Source organism: Bombina bombina, chromosome 3, assembly GCF_027579735.1.
Source record: "Bombina bombina isolate aBomBom1 chromosome 3, aBomBom1.pri, whole genome shotgun sequence".
Classification (NCBI taxonomy): Eukaryota; Metazoa; Chordata; class Amphibia; order Anura; family Bombinatoridae; genus Bombina; species Bombina bombina.
In genome coordinates, this window is record NC_069501.1 from 866,719,099 (window position 1) to 866,734,746 (window position 15,648).

The 15,648-nt window shown below is 43.7% G+C and overlaps 1 protein-coding gene across 1 annotated transcript in view; it reads left to right on the plus strand.

Annotated features, from left to right (window-relative positions):
* The window catches only part of TGDS (TDP-glucose 4,6-dehydratase), a 465,953-nt gene that overhangs the window by 263,127 nt on the left and 187,178 nt on the right, over positions 1–15,648 (plus strand). The window lies entirely within an intron of this gene.

The window sequence follows — 15,648 nt, forward strand, 5'->3', positions numbered from 1 at the left end:
GCGTTTCTACGCTGCGTACAAGATCTTTTATTAATGGGAGTGATCCATCCTGTTCCGCGGTCGGAACAAGGACAAGGGTTTTACTCAAATCTGTTTGTGGTTCCCAAAAAAGAGGGAACTTTCAGGCCAATCTTGGATTTAAAGATCCTAAACAAATTCCTAAGAGTTCCATCGTTCAAAATGGAAACTATTCGGACAATTTTACCCATGATCCAAAAGGGTCAGTACATGACCACAGTGGATTTAAAGGATGCTTACCTTCACATACCGATTCACAAAGATCATTACCGGTATCTAAGGTTTGCCTTTCTAGACAGGCATTACCAGTTTGTAGCTCTTCCATTCGGATTGGCTACGGCTCCGAGAATCTTCACAAAGGTTCTGGGTGCTCTTCTGGCGGTACTAAGACCGCGAGGAATTGCGGTAGCTCCGTACCTAGATGACATTCTGATACAAGCTTCAAGCTTTCAAACTGCCAAGTCTCATACAGAGTTAGTACTGGCATTTCTAAGGTCGCATGGATGGAAGGTGAACGAAAAGAAGAGTTCTCTCTTTCCACTCACAAGAGTTCCCTTCTTGGGGACTCTTATAGATTCTGTAGAAATGAAGATTTACCTGACAGAAGACAGGTTAACAAATCTTCAAAATGCATGCCGTGTCCTTCATTCCATTCAACACCCGTCAGTAGCTCAATGCATGGAGGTGATCGGCTTAATGGTAGCAGCAATGGACATAGTACCCTTTGCACGCCTACATCTCAGACCGCTGCAATTGTGCATGCTAAGTCAGTGGAATGGGGATTACTCAGACTTGTCCCCTACTCTGAATCTGGATCAAGAGACCAGAAATTCTCTTCTATGGTGGCTTTCTCGGCCACATCTGTCCAGGGGGATGCCATTCAGCAGGCCGGACTGGACAATTGTAACAACAGACGCCAGCCTACTAGGTTGGGGCGCTGTCTGGAATTCTCTGAAGGCTCAGGGACAATGGAATCCGGAGGAGAGTCTCCTACCAATAAATATTCTGGAATTGAGAGCAGTTCTCAATGCCCTTCTGGCTTGGCCCCAGTTAACAACTCGGGGGTTCATCAGGTTTCAGTCGGACAACATCACGACTGTAGCTTACATCAACCATCAGGGAGGGACAAGAAGCTCCCTAGCAATGATGGAAGTATCAAAGATAATTTGCTGGGCAGAGTCTCACTCTTGCCACCTGTCAGCAATCCACATCCCGGGAGTGGAGAACTGGGAGGCGGATTTCTTAAGTCGTCAGACTTTTCATCCGGGGGAGTGGGAACTTCATCCGGAGGTCTTTGCCCAAATACTTCGACGTTGGGGCAAACCAGAGATAGATCTCATGGCGTCTCGACAGAACGCCAAGCTTCCTCGTTACGGGTCCAGATCCAGGGATCCGGGAGCGGTTCTGATAGATGCTTTGACAGCACCTTGGACCTTCGGGATGGCTTATGTGTTTCCACCCTTCCCGATGCTTCCTCGATTGATTGCCAGAATCAAACAGGAGAGAGCATCAGTGATTCTAATAGCGCCTGCATGGCCACGCAGGACTTGGTATGCAGATCTAGTGGACATGTCAACCTGTCCACCTTGGTCGCTACCTCTGAAACAGGACCTTCTGATCCAGGGTCCCTTCAAACATCAAAATCTAATTTCTCTGAAGCTGACTGCTTGGAAATTGAACGCTTGATTTTTATCAAAACGTGGTTTTTCTGAGTCAGTTATTGATACCTTAATACAGGCTAGGAAGCCTGTTACCAGAAAGATTTACCATAAGATATGGCACAAATACTTATATTGGTGCGAATCCAAGAGTTACTCATGGAGTAAGGTTAGGATTCCGAGGATATTGTCTTTTCTACAAGAAGGTTTAGAAAAGGGTTTATCCGCTAGTTCCTTAAAGGGACAGATTTCAGCTCTGTCCATTCTTTTACACAAACGTCTGTCAGAAGTTTCCGGACGTTCAAGCTTTTTGTCAGGCTTTAGCTAGGATCAAGCCTGTGTTTAAAACTGTTGCTCCACCATGGAGTTTGAACTTAGTTCTTAATGTTTTACAGGGGGTTCCGTTTGAACCCCTTCATTCCATTGATATCAAGTTGTTATCTTGGAAAGTTCTGTTTTTAATGGCGATTTCCTCGGCTCGAAGAGTCTCTGAGTTATCTGCCTTACATTGTGATTCTCCTTATCTGATTTTTCATTCAGACAAGGTAGTTCTGCGTACTAACCTGGGTTCCTACCTAAGGTGGTCACTAACAGGAATATCAATCAAGAGATTGTGGTTCCATCTTTGTGTCCTAATCCTTCTTCGAAAAAGGAACGTCTGCTACACAATCTAGATGTAGTCCGTGCCCTGAAATTTTATCTACAGGCAACTAAGGATTTTCGACAAACGTCTTCCCTGTTTGTCGTTTATTCTGGTCAGAGGAGAGGTCAAAAAGCTTCGGCTACCTCTCTCTCCTTTTGGCTTCGTAGCATAATACGGTTAGCCTATGAGACTGCTGGACAGCAGCCTCCTGAAAGAATTACAGCACATTCTACTAGAGCTGTGGCTTCCACTTGGGCCTTTAAGAATGAGGCTTCTGTTGAACAGATTTGCAAGGCTGCAACTTGGTCTTCTCTTCATACTTTTTCCAAATTTTCCAAATTTGACACTTTTGCTTCTTCGGAGGCTGTTTTTGGGAGAAAGGTTCTTCAGGCAGTGGTTCCTTCCGTATAAAGAGCCTGCCTGTCCCTCCCGTCATCCGTGTACTTAAGCTTTGGTATTGGTATCCCATAAGTAATGGATGATCCGTGGACTGGATACACTTAACAAGAGAAAACATAATTTATGCTTACCTGATAAATTTATTTCTCTTGTAGTGTATCCAGTCCACGGCCCGCCCTGTCACTTTAAGGCAGGTAATTTTTCCATTAAACTACAGTCACCACTGCACCCTATGGTTTTCCTTTCTCTGCATGTTTTCGGTCGAATGACTGGTAATGGCAGTTAGGGGAGGAGCTATATAGCAGCTCTGCTGGGTGAATCCTCTTGCACTTCCTGTTGGGGAGGAGTTAATATCCCATAAGTAATGGATGATCCGTGGACTGGATACACTACAAGAGAAATAAATTTATCAGGTAAGCATAAATTATGTTTTAATCCTTTAATCTGTACTTTTCCCTGCAAGCAAGGATTGGGGGAATGCTGTATCCATGTAATCCTCTTTAGTAAGAGTAATGGTGGCTATTAGCTGTTGGAGGTCGGTGAGGTAGTCCTTACTTTAACTCCAACTTTTATGCTAACCCCTATTTGGAAAACCAGGGTTGGTTACTCTGCTTTTCCTTTATCTCCAGGTCCCTGTCAGAGGCCATCTGGATCTGTCAGGCCTGGGATAACGTTCCTGCCCTGCACCTGAAGCCCAAGGTCCCTGTCACGATGAAAATTTTTCTGCCAGACCACAGGCTGCTGATAAAGCTGCAAGACTGGTAAGTCCCTGGATTCCCTTATCCCTCGATGGCTTGTGGTCTAAGTGAGGGGGGCCTAATGGCTAAGGATGGGGGACTTTTGCCTGTTTAATTTATTCTCTGTGGGGCAGACACTATTAGAGTACCTTAGAGGCATCTTATAGTATTTAGCTTCTGAATGCCAGTTAGTCACCTTTGTTAGCGGCAGCACCTCTGTTTACAGGTGCGGGTCGTGTGCTATTCTGTGGGCTCTTATAGGGAGTTTCTAATGAACCTCTAATAATCCATTTTAAGATATATCTGGTAACAGAAGTTTTGTCACGGCTTGTTCCGTGTTTTATTAGAGAGCTTACAATGAATGTATGTGGTACAACATTAAAAAATTGTGCATATATGTTTAATGCCAAACATCTCTGAAGATACGGCTGTGATTTTGTTTAGTGCAAAGTGCGCACTTTAATCTCAAAGTGAAGGCGGCACCATTTTTATTCCCGCCTCAGCACTTTCTGCTTCGTGAGTATATACAGCGTCTTATTGGAGACAGATCCCTCAGCTGTTGCACCTCCGTCTACATACGACGAGAGGAAAAGCTTGCTTTACTTCTGTAAGACCTGACTCAATATTAGTTCTTCTTTTAATGTGGTAACCTGCTTCTGATGTGCACATGGCCGTTGTCTCATACTACATGATGTAAACACCTTGATCACTGCTTATAACCTAGCTGAGCTGAAAGTGAATAGAAGTTTTAAACACGGCCGGTTTCGATTTTAGCTAAGGTGTTTTTTGTTCGCGGCTGCATCGCAGCATATTACACGGCCATTTTTTTCACTATCTTGGCCACATTTCTTAATTCAGGCCTGAGTTTGACCGTAAAGATCGTCACTTCTATAGAGGAACCTGTACTCAATTAAAGAGCACCGCCGCAGGCACTGGCGACAAGTTGATGCGGCGTACATCTCTTCAGGGCATAATGTCAATTATTTTCCATAGCAGTACTTTATCCTGCCATGGACTGTGACTTTTTATATATTAGCTCCTTCATGGAGTCTGTCTCCAGCACACTCGTTTACACTAGCACTTCATAATGAATCTATCAGGGGTATTTATGTTATACCGCACTAATTTTCTTTAATAATTTATACACACAGTCTTATTTATACCCTTTACATTATGTGCTTGTCAGATAGCACACTTAGGATTTATAAAGGTTGGACAGGGGGCTGAATGTCTTGCTCAAGACCTTATTACTTTTAGGTAGTATTGGTCTTGTTTCTAAGGGTTTGTCGAGATCTTGTGGCAGTTTAACGTAGGACGCCTTTTCATACTTAACAAATGTATTTCCCTTAGTTTTCATGCTGCTTTTCTCTATATGAAGAAAAAACTTTGTTTACTTCTTATTTGGTTTATTGGACTTTACTTTGCAATCCCTTTGATAGTAAGGAGATTTCTTGCCTTTTTATTGCAGCGTTGTTTTGTATGAAGCAAGATTTTTGCTAATCATAAAGTGAGTACACCCCTAAGTGGAAATGTCCAAATTGGGCCCAAAGTGTCAACATTTTGTGTGGCCACCATTATTTTCCAGCACTGCCTTAACCCTCTTGGGCATGGAGTTCAACCAGAGATTCACAGGTTGCCACTGGAGTCCTCTTCCACCCCTCCATGACAACATCACAGAGCTGCCCCACCCACCCCACCCCTTCAACCTCTGCAGCAATGATGGCAGCACTTATACGTCTATTTCCCCAAGACAACCTCTGGATATGACGCTAAGCATGTGCTCTCAGTTTCTTTGGTTAACCATGGTGAGGCCTATTCTGAGGGGAACCTGTCCTGTGAAACTGCTTTATAGTGCACAAAAAAGGATAAAAGTCCCAGGTTATCACGGTGGTAATGCTCAGCAGGTGAACCTCAGGGAAAAAAAGAAGAAACACATATAGTGAAGTTCTGTGGTTATGTGAAATTTACAGCAGAACCTAGTACCTAAGTACTCACATTATCTAGAGCTTCAAAACCAAGCTCTAGATATATAGGCACAGGAAGCTCCTAATAGGAGGCGAGGCAAAGAAGGATGTTCCAGCTCCAAAGGATGAATTAATTTTTTTAATAAAATTTGTTATACTTACACACATAACCATAGAACTTCACTATATGTGTTTCTTCTTTTTTTCCCTGAGGTTCACCTGCTGAGCATTACCACCGTGAGAACCTTGGACTTTTATCCTTTTTTGTGCACCATCACATTTGTTTTTGTATTTTATTATTTCTTATATTGTGATTTAAGCAAGTTTATATATTGTTTTTATATTTTTATATATATATATATATATATATATATATATATATATATCTTACTGATCTTAGGACCTAATTTGTTTTTTGTTAGGTTTCCCTAGTTTAGTATGGGGACTCAATTATTCTCTATCTCATGCCTTGTCCCATGTAACAGATTTTTATATTCCTTAAAAATGTTCAGTCACTATGATGTTGGTCACCTTATTCTATGTACATAGGCGCAATAAAATATTTCTCTCATATTGAGAAGTTTTTTTATCCAATGTCTATGACTTCAGGTCCTATCCTACGTATTATATATATATATTTTATTTTTTTTAGACCATCCCACTGGTTTAGTCTAGTGGTTAGTTTAGGCTTTACTGGCCTGAAGTTCAGAGTTTGAATCCCTCTGTGGATGCTGGGTCTTCATCTACATACGGACCCGACTTTGTAATTGTAAGGGATCTTGCTTCTCAAGGAGTTATTATCCTACTTTCCGCTGGCGGAACAGGTCAAGGATTCTATTCCTACTTTTTTGTGGTTCCCTAGAAAGAGGGAATCTTTTCGACCATCTTAGACCTCAAGTGTCTCAACATAAGCCTACGGCCACTCCACCCTGAATTCGCCCAATCTCGTCTGATCTCGGAAGCTTAGCAGGGGTAGGGCCTGGTTGTTACTTCTCAATGCTCCATCCTTCAAATGGAAACTATACGTTCTATTCTCCCTTTAGTTCAGGAGGGTCAGTTCATTGCTACCATCGTCCTGATGGATGCGTATTTTCATGTTCCTATCCACATGTAATATTTCTTACTGCCGTTTGCCTTTTGGACAAACACTTCAAATTTGTAGCCTTCCTTTCAGCTTTGCCAAGGCCCTTCAAAAATTCAAAGTTTATAGGGGCTCTTCTTAAAGTGGCCAGATCTCAAGGTATTTTGCGGTGGCTCTGTAGCTGGATGTTATTTTGGTTCAGGCGCCATCTTTTCATTTATCAGGATCCATAAAGATTCTCTGTTGTCAAATGCTGCTCAAATAACATAGTGGTTAAGTGAGCAGTTTAGTAACTGAGAGTTACTGTTTTGATTCCCTATACTGGTAGGGGAAATTTTCTCTCCCCTCCCGGGTGGAAGGTAAATCTGGGTAGGAGTTATTTGGTGCCTCATACAAGGTTATGCTTTTTGGGGATGATCATAGACTCAATCTCCATGAAGATTTTATAGACAGAGATCTGACAATCCACTTTTTGCTGCCTGTCTTTCTCTCAGTCCTCTTCCCGTCCTTCAGTGGCCGGGTTTATGGACATCATGGGTCTAAGGGTGACTTCCATGGACATTATCCCTTTTGCTGGTTTTCCATCTGAGACCACTCAGACTTCTCCCAGAGGATAGTTTAAGACAACCGGACAAGAGATTCTCTGTCCTGGTGGATCTCTCAGGAGTATCTATCGCAGGGCACATGCTTCCTGAGACCATCTTGGGTGATTGTGACCTCGTATGCCAGCCTTTTGGGCTGGGGAGCAGTTTGAAGTTCCTAAGAGCTCAGGGACTTTGGACTCAGGAGGAGTCTGCCCTCCCTATAAATATCATAGAGTTGAGGGAAATCTTCAATGCTCTAACAGCTTGGCCTCAACTAAGTTTGGTCCGGTTTATCTGGTTCCAATCGGACAACATCACCTCGGTGGTATACATCACCACCAGGGAGGAACTCGAAGTTCCTTAGCTATAAAGGAGGTGACTTGCATTCTCCAGGGGATGGAGTCTCACAAATGTCTCCTCTCTGCCATCCTCAACCCAGGGGTGGACAACTGGGAAGCGGATTTTCTGAGCAGGTAGACCCTTCATCCCGGGGAGTGGACTCTCCATCCGGAAAGTATTCACAATGATGTCCCTCAGGTGGGGGGTTCCTGAGTTAGATCTGATGGCGTCTCGTCTAAACGCCAAGGTACGGGTCAAGGTCAAGAGATCCACAAGCAGCTCTGATCGACACTCTGGCGGTTCCGTGGAACTTTGGTCTTGTGTACCTGTTCTTTTTGTTTGCTCTCCTTCCTCAAGTTATTGCTTGTATCTAACAGGAGAGGGCATCAGTGATTCTAATAGCTCCTGCCTGGCCTCGCAGGATCTGGTGAAGATGTCATCTCATCCACCTTGGAGGTTGCCTCGGAGGAAGGACCTTCTACTTCAGGGTCCCTTCCTCCACCCAAATCTAGATTCTCTGAAGCTGACTGCTTGGAGATTGAATGCCTAGTTTTGGCTAGGTGTGGTTTCTCTGAGAAGGTCAGGCTTCAGGCTCGTAAACCTGTTACTCGTAAGATTTACCATAAGGTATGGCGAAAATCTCGGGTCGGGTGAGAGTTCCTCGCATTCTATCCTTCCTTCAGGAAGGCCTGGAGAAAGGTTTGTCAGTCAGTACTCTGAAGGGTCAGATTTCTGCACTGTCTATTCTTTTGCACAAACGTCTGGCAGATCTGCCAGATGTTCAATCCTTTGTTCAGGCCTTGGTCAGAATCAGGCCTGTGCTTAAACCTGTTGCTCCTTCTTGGAGCCTTAATCTTGTTCTTAAAGTTTTGCAGTAGGCTCCATTTGAGCTTATGCATTTGGATGATATTAAGTTATTATCTTGGAAAGTTTTGTTTCTTCTTGCTATTTCGTCTGCTCGCAGAGTTCTGAGATTTTGGCTCTGCAGTGTGATACCCTCGCCTTATTTTTCATGCAGATAAGGCGGTCCTTCGTACTAAGTTGGGATTTCTTCCCAAAGTTGTATCGGATCGCAACATCAATCAGGAAAATGTTGTTCCTTCCTTTTGTCCAAATCCTTCTTCTCAGAAGGAACGCCTGTTGCATAACTTGGATGTTGTGCTCTAAAATTGTATCTTTAAGCTACTAAGGATTTTAGGCAATCTACTGTCCTGTTCGTTGTTTTTTCTGGTAAGTGTAAGGGTCAGAAGGTCACGTCTACTACTCTTTCTTTCTGATTGAGAAGTGTTATCCGGTTAGCATATGAGACAGCTGGACAGCAGACTCCTGAGAGGATTATGGTTCATTCCACTAGGGCTGTCTCTTCTTCCTGGGCTTTCAAAAAATTAAGCATCTGTGGAGAAAATCTGCAAGGCAGCCACTCGGTCCTTTTTGCATACTTTTTTCAAAATTTTTCAAATTTGATACTTTTGGCTTGGCTAAGGCTATCTTTGGGAGAAAAGTTCTTCAAGTGGTGGTGCCTTCTGTTTAGGCCTGCCTGTCTTGCTCTCCCTCCCTTCCATTCTGTGTCCTCTAGCTTAAATATTGGTTCCCACTAGTAATTGGAATGGATTTGTAGACTCTCCATGCCATTGGAAAGAAAACAAATGTTCTTTCTTTCCTGGCATGGAGAGTTCACGACACGCCCTTGATTTGATTTAAGACAGCAGTTTTTTTTTGTATAAACCTCAGGCACCTCTATACCCTTGTGTCATCTTCTATTTTAATTTTCCTTCGGCAGAATAACTGTGGATTATGGGTAATGAGAGTGACACTTAACAGCTCTGCTGGGGTGTTCTTTGCCGCCTCCTGCTGGCCAGGAGTTGAATTCCCACTAGTAATTGGAATGGATTCATGGACTCTCTATGCCAGGAAAGAAAGAAATTTATCAGGTAAGCATACATTTTGTTTTTTTCTGATTCACTAAAATATATATATATATATATATATATATATATATATATTACAACAATATATTTTTTTTTTAAAAGATTTAAGTTAGCACAACACATATCACAAGGCCCAACCGAAAAGGTTACAGAGGTCGGTCGGGGTCAAGTACAATGAATCATAATAACATTTCAAGATTTTACAAGTGAGTAGATATCCCTTACAAAGAAGGAGAACAAAGGAAATAAAAAAAAACAGAAGACAGAAGAGACAGCCCTACCTCCCTACTTCCAGGTTACTCTAAGGGTACTATATTAAAAATTCTGAATCTCTGAGCCTCCAAGGTCTATCCCTCAGGGCCCAACTGAGCAGGTTATGGTAAGTGTAAAAATTAAAATTGAGTGGGCAAATTACTCAATCCAGTGGGAAGTGTGGCGCTCTCCTAACTTAGGGTCAGGGTTCGCGTTACCACCAGGGCTGGTTGTTGAGGGGATTCTAGGTGCGAGGTAGGGACCAGGGAAACTCGGCACCCAGGTATTGGGTAGAAGGCTGAGGTGAGGGTAGCTGGTAGCTACCTATATTGTCTGAGACAGGCAGAGCGCCCAAGGTGATCGATACTCTTTTAGGGGAAGGGGTGAGGATAACATAGTGTACTTTAGTACTGGAGGGCAGTTGGTTAAATAGTGTAGGATGGGAGGGGAGATCTCTATCTAGCCTCAGGAAAAGGCTGGGAGAGGAAAGTAAAGGATAGGGCTCTCCTAGTGTCCCTAAAGCGGGTCCGGAAAATTATTCACTTTGGGGATGACTTGCTCTGGTTTCCAGGTACCTATCTCAGGGTTCCCAGATAAGGGAGAAGATGCTCATTTGCTTTTTGGCCAGATACACCCCCTCCTCCATAGATTTAAGATATCCAACCAGGTCCAACACTTCTCTCCACTTCGGGGATTGAGATTTTTTCCAGTTCCTGGCCATCATGAGCTTGGGGTGGGATTTTAGGGATATCGAGATGTAGTAGGGCCATGGTAGGAAGGGCAATATCTGGGAGGCCTAGACTTGAACAAAGATGTCTCATTTTAGCCCAATATGCGTACGAAAGAGGACATTCCCACCAAATATGTGTAGGGCTGCCTCTCTCTCCACATCCCCTCCAGCACAACCCAGAGGATATAGGGTAAAACTTCTGTAATTTGGTAGGCACTAAATGCCATCTTGTCAGCAGCTTGTAAAAAAGTTCATACAACGTTACACAGTGTGTGGTGGCCCCGGTAATTACTATGGCACGTGTCCATTGTTGAGCAGTGTACCCCTTACTCCACTCCAGCTCCCCAGCAAGAATGTGGGGTGATTTTAAGGCAGAGTCTTTTTTAGGAGGCACTGATAATGTGATGAAAGAGGCTTATGTAATTGGAGGTTAGTTTCCCATCTAATATACCAGATTGTCAATTCTCTAGGAGTCTCTGACAAAAAGCTCCAAGCCCGCAATAGAGATCTCATCCTAATCAGGTCAAAGTGGGTTTTAGGGGGTATTTCCCTTCGTACTATCAGGTCATTGTGGCATAAGAGTCGGTCATTGTTATAGTCGCTCACAGTTTGCAAGTGTGATGTCCTCCAGGTGCTAAGGTTGAAGTTTGGTAAACTTAACAGCAGGCTCACGACAGGGTGGATTGGGGACGGGTGAGAAGCTATTTCACTACAATGTTGCAGTCGAGCCCGAGAGAACCCGAGTACACAGAGCTCAGTTTCCAAAGGCCTTAAGAGTTTGAAACATATAGTCCCATCTCACCCTGTCAAACACCTTCTCTGCGTCTATTGACAGGGTGAGGAGGGGGAGGCCCATGTCCACCGACTCTGTAAACAGGTTCAAAAGCCTGTGGGTGTTATCAGTTCCCTGTCTACCCAGGACAAAGCCCACTTGGTCCAGGTGGACTTTCAATGGGACATGTGTTGCCAGTCTATTGCCAATGATCTTCGCATAGATCTTGATATCGACATTTATGAGCGAGATCGGCCTGTAGCTCTCGCAGCGAGATTGGTCTTTGCCTTCCTTAGGAATAGTGAGAATACTAGCCTCAAGGAATTCCTCGGAGAGGCAGCCTACATTTTTTGTCTCATTATAAAATCTCAAAAGAATTGGCATTAATTCTAAGGAATATGTCCTATAGAATGAGGCTGTAAAGCCATCCGGACCCGGAGCTTTCCGTGTTTTAAGAGATTGCACTGCTAATTTAAGATCCTCACTCGAGACAGGGAGTTTGAGATCTGCCGCTACCTCAAGCGAGATTTGTGGCAGCTTAAAGGGACACTGTACCCAAAAAAATTATTTTGTAATTCAGAAAGAGCATGCAATTTTAAGCAACTTTCTAATTTACTCCTATTATCATTTTTTCTTCGTTCTCTTGCTATCATTATTTGAAAAAGAAGGCATCTAAGCTTTTTTTTGGTTTCAATACTCTGGACAGCACTTTTTGATTGGTGGATGAATTTATCCTCCAATCAGCAAGGACAACCCATTTTCATGCTCAATCTGAATCACGAAATAATTTTTTTGGGTACAGTGTCCCTTTAAGAGAGTTCAGGAACTTCTGGATTTCTGTGGTGTCTTTGCAGGGACTTCCAGGGCTGCTACCCAGGTTATACAGGGAGCGGTAGTAGTCCACAAAGGCCTTACATATATCTTTGGGGGCGTAAGCTAAAGATTTGTTAGTCCTAATAGCAGAGATACGTCTCTGTTGGGATCTTCAGCAATGGAATGTCTCCGGTTGTGTTGTGGGATTCTCGGTGGTAGGGGTTGACACTATCTGGCAGATGCTCTTAGTTTCTGTGAGGAGGCCGCAGTAGTAGGCGCTGTACGTTCATCGGGGAGAAAGTCCCATCTCTGCATTAATTCTCTGGCCTGTTGGATAGATGAGGCAAACGTACTGTTGACTGTCTTTGGTTATGAAAATACGACCTGGAAAGCCCCAGCGGTATTTTATCCCTCTGTCACGTAAGATCTTAGTGCAAAACTGAAAGTTCCTCTGTAATTGGAGAGTGTGGGGTGATAGGTCAGGGAAGATCTGTAGGCCAGCATACTTGTCTGTAAATGCTCCCTCCTTTTCTGCAGCTCGTAGTAATTTTTCCCGAAAAGTGAAATAGTGGAGGCGTATAATCACGTCTCGTGGTTTGTCTCCCTCCATGCTTCTTGGTCGCAGCGCTCTATGCGCCCTGTCCATCAAGGCCTCATTATCGCTGGTGGGGCCTAGCACAGCTACAAAAAGTTCCAGGAGGTAATCTTTTAGGTCCTGTGGAGCTACTGTTTCTGGTATACCCCTGATCCTCACATTATTTTTTCGGGATCTATCCTGTAAGTCTGCTAGTTTGGATTCCAGATCAAAGACCTGAGTTGCTAGGCATTGAGAAGAATTGAGGAGACTTGCATGGTAGATCGCCAGATCCTCCTGCTTGCGCTCGAGGGTATTGGTTCTTTCGCCGATAGCAGCTATGTCCCTTTAAAGTTCAGCATGGCTTTTGTCTAATTTTTTGGACAGGGAGTCATGGTGATTAGCCAAAAGTGATTTTATAGAGTCCATAGTTAGAGGTTCACTCTGATGTAGTTGCTCAGAGCGGTTCTTAGTTGCTGGGATGTTTTGAGAGTTAAGAGTACCAAAAGTCTCCTGGCTTTCATCCTCTGAGGAGGTATGGGTGGACATGGTCTAGTGTTCAACAACAGTACGTTTCGGAATGGAGGCACCCTTTTGTTTTTTTTTAAACGACTGAGACATGTCTATAGCTAGGTTAGCATGAAGATACAGTAAGTTATCCAAAGTTTAACTTGTAGATTGATTGTGTCGTTCCATAATGAGCACTATGTAGCAGGGTCAATGGGGCCAAGGCATAGCATATTACTCCATTTTAGCTTGTGGAGAATACATCATCAGAAGGGGCTTTTGGGGAAGCGTGGGGCCGTCAGGCCCTCCCAGTAATGTGGACCTATACTGGGCTCTAGGGAATAGGGGTGGATAGGGTTTACCTTCTAGAGCCTGAGTTCTGGTGACTGAGTGAGGGTCTACAGGCAACTGTCCTCTTTTACAACCTATGTCAGTAGGGCATAAAGGTGTAATTTATCTATGATTGTTTAGATATCTGATCCCCACCTCTCTTTTCCTTGCAGGCCGTTGCTAACCGTTGTACACCCCTGTTAGCGTTAAGATGGATGGGGATAGTTTCCAATGCCTCCTTTCCTTACCCCTCCTGTATTCATCAAGTATTGGAGAGAGTCCCCCTTCCAAGTTTAGTTCCACAGGCCTCTTTTATTAGTTGTCTGTCGGTGGCCCAAGGGAGGTTGTTATATCGAAGTGGAGGTTTGCACACCGCTATTGGAGCCTGGGAGGTTGCAGGCAAACTGTAGGTCCTATTGGGGAGGGATTGACAAATCACGGCAATATTAGCAGGGTCCACCTTGTGGGTATAGGGCCGTGATATCCCTTCTCTTATAAGGTGAGAGCAAGGTTTATGGAGTGTGCTTGCTGTGTAGTGTAGTTTGGGGCCCCTTATTTCTGGGGTCGTCTGTTAGGGCCTAGCTCCAGAGCAAATCCCCGACCCTCCGGAGATAAAGTTAAATCCCAGATCTTAGTCTAGGCTACCAGTCTGGCTGCTTGTTGTTTGGTCCTTAGGCCGCAACAGCGCATATCCACATCGCTGCCCGTCACTACAGCTGCCTGAGTGGGTGCCCCTATCCGGTCCTACTTGCTCCCTCTTGAGTGCCTTAAGATTGTGGTCGCCTCCGGAAGCAAGGGGCTTGCAAGTGTGTGTCCCTCTCCAACCCTGTGTTGTGCGTGAGGCCTTTCTCTCACCTATGCCTTGGTGGGTGTCGGTTCCCTGGAGTGGGTTTGTTGTGTCAGATCCAGAAGTCGCCAGCAAATCAAGTCAGGTGGAGAGAGTCAGAGATGTTTGTTAGTTGTGACCTCATGGGTTGCGACTGCGGCGTTTCTCTCAAAGAATCACAAAATGGCCGTCATTTGCGCCAAGTAAGTTCAGTCTGTTTACGGGGGTACCATCTGAGCTCTATGTACTCGGGGTCTCTCGGTCTATCTCACCACTGCACCTTTTTTCTTTCATGTAATTGGCAAGAGTCCATGAGCTAGTGACGTATGGGATATACATTCCTACCAGGAGGGGCAAAGTTTCCCAAACCTCAAAATGCCTATAAATACACCCCCCACCACACCCACAATTCAGTTTTTACAAACTTTGCCACCTATGGAGGTGGTGAAGTAAGTTTGTGCTAGATTTCTATGTTGATATGCGCTTCGCAGCATGCTGAAGCCCGGTTTTCCTCTCAGAGTGCAGTGAATGACAGAGGGATGTGAAGGGAGTATTGCCTATTGAATGCTATGGTCATCCTATCGGGGATCTATTTCATAGGTTCTCTGTTATCGGTCGTAGAGATTCTTCTCCTACCTCCCTTTTCAGATCGACAATATACTCTTATATACCATTACCTCTGCTGATTCTCGTTTCAGTAATGGTTTGGCTATCTGCTATATGTAGATGAGTGTCTTTTGGTAAGTAAGTCTTATTTTATTTATGACACTCTCAGCTATGGTTTGGCACTTTATATGTAAAGTTCTAAATATATGTTTTATACTTATATTTGCCATGATTCAGGTTAATCAGTATATTTCCTTCTTACAGACTGTCAGTTTCATTTTTGGGAAATGCATATAAATAAATAAAATTCTTACCTGAAAATTTTCCATTTGACTTTTTTTCAAAATTGCGGGCTGTTAGGCTCACGGGTGCAAAAAATGCTAGAATTTATTGCGTCATTTTTGGCGCGAGAATTATGTTTGTTTGACGTCAATGACGTCATTTCCGGCGTCGTAGTTGACGCCGAGAGTTTTCACGTAGTTGCGTCATCTATGACGCTCGTGTTTGTTGCAGACGTTTTTAGCGCTAAAAAATTTGTCAATTGTGGGCGTCATACTTGGCGCCAGTTTTTTGACATTATTTAAGTCTTTGTTTCTTTTTGCTTCTGGTTACCAGAGGCTTATTCTGTTTGCATTTTTTCCCATTCCTGAAACTGTAATTTAAGGAATTTGATAATTTTGCTTTATATGATTTGATAATTTTTCTTTATATGTTGTTTTTTCTATTACATATTGCAAGATGTCGCAATCTGACCCTGTATCAGAATCTACTTCTGGAATGCTGCTGCCTGATGTTGGTTCTACCAAAGCTAAGTGCATTTGTTGTAAATTTGTGGTAACTGTTCCTCCGGCTGTAGTTTGTGTTAGTTGTTATGATAAACTTTCAAA